This window comes from Oryza glaberrima, chromosome 11 (genome assembly GCF_000147395.1).
Source record: "Oryza glaberrima chromosome 11, OglaRS2, whole genome shotgun sequence".
In the NCBI taxonomy this organism is placed as follows: domain Eukaryota; kingdom Viridiplantae; phylum Streptophyta; class Magnoliopsida; order Poales; family Poaceae; genus Oryza; species Oryza glaberrima.
In genome coordinates, this window is record NC_068336.1 from 18,176,743 (window position 1) to 18,182,651 (window position 5,909).

Consider the following 5,909-nt stretch of genomic DNA (forward strand, 5'->3'; position numbering starts at 1 on the left):
AGCTCACTTTAAAATTGGTGGCCGACTTCTAGAGCCCTTCTCCCGAAGCCTCTCCGCAAGGGCTTCGATTTCTTTGTGTTGCTAGTGTCCTCGCAATTTTGGAAGGAAAGGATCTCAAGCAAGGGTTTTTATGTTTTTTTTTCTCTCTCGTCTGTTCCTGTGGTGTTCGATTCGATCAAGCTGTAAGGTCATGTGTGGTCAACTGGTCAAGCTGTAAAGTCATGTGTGGTCAACTGGTCAAGCGCCAATGCTGCTCATCTAGGAGTCTTGTTGGGAGGATAGTAGCACTTTTTTCATTTGCCAATTTTGGAGTCCTTATTCCCTTTATATTTTTTTTCTCCCTCTAGCTTTTCCTTGTGTGACCTCTGGCAGTTACGTCGTGTAATTCTATTAATATATTGATGTGTAATACTTTTACGCATCCGCGAAAAAAAAGAGGACACTGAATTGAAGGTTAAGAACTTGAGATGTACATGTATCCCTGTCAGACTGTCGTAGTACGCTCATCCAATTTTTTTAACTGTAATTAGTTAAGTTGTTACCGTGGACTTTATGTCAACTTGCTGAACCTAGGACTAATGCATGAAGACAAAAACGAATCCGATGATCATGCTTGAGCTTCATATTGCCTACAAGTTAAAAAAAATGTTACAAACATTTTAGTAAGGGTGATGTTGCATACCAGCAGGATTGATTAATTTAGGGCCATTTTAAATCAAAGGAATCGAAAATAGAGGAATAAAAAAAACGTAGGATTCTTGTAGAAATGTATAGTAATTGTAAAAATAGAGGATTGCAAAACATAGGAAAGTTGTGTTACTAGGCCTTTGAAAAGGTATAGGAATTTCACTGGAAAGATAATGTCAGGAAGTGTATTAATACATGTCACTTTGATCTTATCCACAATGTCGCAATGTACATTTTCTTCTAAAAGAACAACAATGATGCATAGGTCTGTCATTTATCTCGATCCTACGTACACATGATGGAAAAAAGAGATGGAACAAAGAGGTTAGGGTACTGGATGTTTTCTTTTCCTATGTTTTCCTGTGAAATGAGTTTGTAAGGAAAATTTCCTCTAACTTTCCTGTGCCATAATCCTGTGATCAAAGGCTGAAATCCTACATTTTCCCCATGAATTCCTATTAATCAAAGGAGGCCTTAGCTTTTCTAGCTTCCAACTACATACTTAAAATAAATGGTTGGGAGTTAGTTAGTAATATTTTTGTAAGTATTTTTTAAGTACGTATGCTACTCCCAAACAAAATTACTACACTTCACTTGATTAGTTGAATCATTGCGCATTTAGCTCCTTGTTGTGGAGGCCGGACTTCAGATATCACTTCAAGACGATGGGCCGAGATTGACCCTGGCTAGAGAAGGCCTGATGAGTACAAGGATGAAACACCTAGGGAGTATCTAAATATCTAGCATTTTTTTATAAAAATATTTCAAATGTAATTGTAGTGTAATTATATATATTGCACATATACTATAATTACATTATATTTTATATAATTGTATGATTATATATATATATATATATATATATATATATATATATATATATATATATATATATATATGTAAGTCATATGTAACTAAAACGACCTCCTTTGCTCAGTTGGCCAGCAGCGGTAGCTAACGTACAAGTACTCTGCGTGCGCTTGCGATTTTGGTTGCAGTTTTTCCACTTCTCACCTGCACAATAATCGTTGAGCAGATCTAATTAGCAGTGTGAAAGTTGAAAGTTTTCTTCTGGTATAGATCTATACTGTGTTTTGACACTAATCTGTCATAAGAGCAGATCTATATATACTGCTCTCATGATCACGTGTGTTTTGACACTAATCTGTCATAAGTTTTCTACACGTTTGGTTGCAATTTTTTCACTTCTCACCTGAACGAATATTAGAGCAGATCTATACTACTTTAAGAAAGCATTTTTCCAAACGGGCAAAACCTCGTATGGGTGAGTCGCCAGTCTAAACGAAAGTGTCTACGAAAATCACTATTTTTTTCATGCGGATAGCACACCCACACACGGAAATCCGTTTTTTCGCTTGCGAGTGCTTATGTCGTCCGCACACAAAAAAGAAATATGAAAAAAAAATCCCAAAAATCAAAACCCTAGCTAGATGCGGATTTGTCGTCGGATCCGCTCAAGGGATGGCCCCACCGTTGCCGTTGTCACCCGGCCCCTTCCCTCCTCTCCAGGGCTCCTCCTGCCACCTTCGCCGTTGTGCACACGGGGCCAAGCTCGGGAAGGATGCCGCTGCCACCAGATCTGTGCGGAGGACGGCCCCCCCACTACCGCCGTCGCCCCTTGTCTCCTGCTGCCGCCGCCAGATCTACAAGGGGCCAGGTGGGGGAGGGCCAACACCCGAATCTGGGTGGGGGACTGGATCCCTACGTGGGACGACCGCCACCCGCACCATCGACGTACCTCCTCCGCCGCCCTCCGCTCAGGGGACGGCCGCCACCCTCGCCATTGACACACCTCATTCGTGGGGTCGCGTGGGGGAGGGCCCGTAATAGTCGTAAGTACCAACTTCATCCGCCAACTAGCACAATTAATAAAGGGAAAATTAGTATTTCTTACACATATACCAATAATAAATAATGTAGTTGTATGAAGATTGGAAAATTAACTTGAATACAGGAATTATACAGTAAAACAAAAAAAATGAGAAATGAGGCTGGCATGCAAAGAAATACACTTTCGGCGAATCACGTACGAGCACACGGATTGAGGAGCCCACAAGTCAGCTTAAACCAACTTAAAGTGGGGCCAACCACCCACGAACAACCTTAGGAGCCCACAAGACAGTCACTGAAGGAAAGCAGTTGCAAGGAGGTGGGGCTAGGGTTCGGCTGAACCCTTGGTCCGGGCAAACCACCATCAGCTCCACTCATCCTGGCCCTCCACGTGGTGCTCCCTCATTGGCCCCCAATGATGGTTATGGAAGGTCGCTAGCCTATAACCGTCATTGGACATTGGAGGCTATAAATAGAGTTCTCCTCTTCAGTTCACAACACACAATCATGGAGAAAATTCCCTCTTCTACCATTTATTCTCTATAATTTCTAGTAGGAATAAGGCTTAGGAACTTCGGTTCTATAGTCCTTTTGGAGTTCTAGGTATGTCTCTAGTACTCTCTTCTTTATGTAAGACCATAGTTCAATTAATAGAATTATCTTTTCTATCTATTTATGCTCATGGTTATATATTTCTTATTGAGTATATGTTCTATGAGTGGTATATACTTTGTATATCTGCTTCGTCCTAGGCTAGTCGGTCCATGCTACGGTAATGGTCCAATGACCTTTATAGGTTGCTCTAGCTCCCACCTATTTATCCGTTGGGTGAGAATCCCGGGGGAGTTAGCGATATTATTTACTGGCATAAGCATGATGCTTTTTTTTCTTCTCCTTCTCTTCTCTTCTCTCTCTTCTCTCTTCTATTCTTGAGCGCTGGAGCGGCAGCAACGACTTCGCGGTGCTCCTCGACGTGGAGCTCAAGCTCACCTCCGCTGCCGACTTGGCCTCCGCTGGTTCTTTTCTCCCGCCGCCACCGCCACGTCGGCCAGCTTTCTCCCCCTTTCAAGCCGCCCCGCTCCACCGCCGGCCACCTCTCTCCCCTCTGCCACCGCCTCCTCCCCCTCTCTACCTCTCTCCGCACCCCGTCCTCGTCGCCTCGAGCCAGCGGTAGAGGTGGAGAGGTGGCGGCGGCAGCGGCACGCGACCGGAGGCAGGCGGAGCGGCAGCGGCAGGCGAGCATGGCGGTGGAGCATCAGCGTCGGCGGGAGAGTGCAGCGGCGGCAGGCGTGCGGTGTCTCCACCGCCCTCCATGGCTGAACCTGCTCCACCCAGCGCCGACCCCGCACCAGGCGCCCCATCCCCCATCGCCCTATGCCACGTCCCCCATCGCCTCGCCGTCCCCGTCGTCGCGCTGTGCCCCCCGTCCCCCGTCGCCGCGCCGTACTTGTCGTCGCGCCTCGTCCCTCCCCATCTCCCACCGGACGCCTCCCGTTTCCCTCCTCTTGTCGTGGCCCTCAAGGCGACGGGGACGGGGAGCGGAGAGAGGTGGAGAGGGGGAGGAGGCGGCGGCAGAGGGGAGAGAGGTGGTCGGCTGTGGAGCGGCGGCGGCGTGAGAGGGGGAGAGAGCCGGTGTTGACGACTGTTAAGTACCAAATTAACACCGTCAATACTTGCATAAGACCATAAATATGAAACATCCAACATAGTGGTAGGGTTTGTTTCTAACAATTTCCACGAGTGCTGGTGTATATTCGTATGCAGGTGACAAACTACCTAAGTTGAGAAGAAATATACATGAAGGAGGATGAGAATCAAACTCGTATCCGAACTTATGGAATTTTGGACCCAAGAACCCAATTAAATACCTCCAAATGGGCCAAACATTCATACCAATGGATTGAGGGGTCCAAATTGAGTATCCAGACCGAAAATCGGAGCGAAAGGAGCCATCCCGGGTTCGACCAAACCCTGAGTTCGGCCGAACCCTTACAGAGGCCATTTGCCCCGGGCCAAGTCCAGTTCGGTAGCAATCCGCCTCCCAATGACGGTTATGGCCGTTTTCACCGGTAGAAACCGTCATAAGCTTGGACACTTGGCAACACAAGAGAGAAGATGCTCTTTGGATGCTTGGAGCATCTCCACACTTCCAAGGCACTTCTCCACCTATAAATACCCCTCTCATCCTCACTTGTAAACACACACCAAGATGCATAGCTGAATTACAAGAGGCTCTAAGTATACTTTAGCTTCTTTATATGTTCTATAGTATACTTAGAAGAGGGAGAGAGTAAAGTAGAAGAAGTTGGAGGAATCTCGGAGTTGTCGGTAATCATCTCCTTATTCTTGTACTTTGTTAATTACTCTGGTTCAATAGAAATATCATTTTGAGTAATTAGGATTTGCTTAGTGAGAATTATTCTTGGTTAGTTCCTAATTAGCATAAGGGATCATTGTTCACTACAGTCCATTAATTATATAGTGATTGCTTTAGTATTTAGCTAGCACTAGAGTAGTTATTAATTGCGTAGATGCGGTGTCTGTGTAATTAATTTCCAATGGTTGCTGCGTATCCCACAGTATGTTTGAGGTGGGTGTAGAGGTGGTGACAGCCCTCAAGAGCACTTAAGTCCTCCCTGTCCGAGTACGTAGTAGAGCGACATCTGGGAATAGCGGGTTGCCAATGCTTGAAGTATCGCGTTAGGATTAAACTTAAGATTTCTTTAGACACTGTTTCTCACTAGGAAATCCTCTCTACCCTTTGCCCATATTTATCTTGTGTCATTGGATGAACCGGAGGAAGAGATAATAACATACGTTCCCTTGGATTCGATACCTCTTAGAATACTGTGTAGGGGAAGTGCTACTTCGATATATCGGTATGCTTGCGGATTCTATCTGTTATCGTAAGAAATACCAACAGCCGGCCGGCGCGACGGCGGCGGCAGGAGAAAAGGACGGCAGAGGCCGAGTCGGCGGCGGAGGTGAGCTCGAGCTCCGCATCGAGGAGCGCCACGAAGTCGTTGCTGCTACTTCGACGCTCGAGAAGAGGAGAAGGAAAAAAAAGTGCAACTAACATGTGGGCCCTACATACTTTTTAATTTTTTTTTTGCTGACTAGGATGCCACATTAGCGAAACCATCCATATATACTGACATAGGTCGACCTTTAGTGCACGGTTTAAGTGAGTTTCGAGGTAGACATTTCTGGTATTTTGGTTAAGGGACCTAAGAAAAATCTCGCTGTTAAGTTGAGGGACCTCCGGTGAACTTATTCCATGGCAATATAATGCAGGGATAATGCTGCCAGCCCAGCCCACACATTTTATCCTAACATATACATGTCAGGCCGTCCGGATCACTAGATCAGGT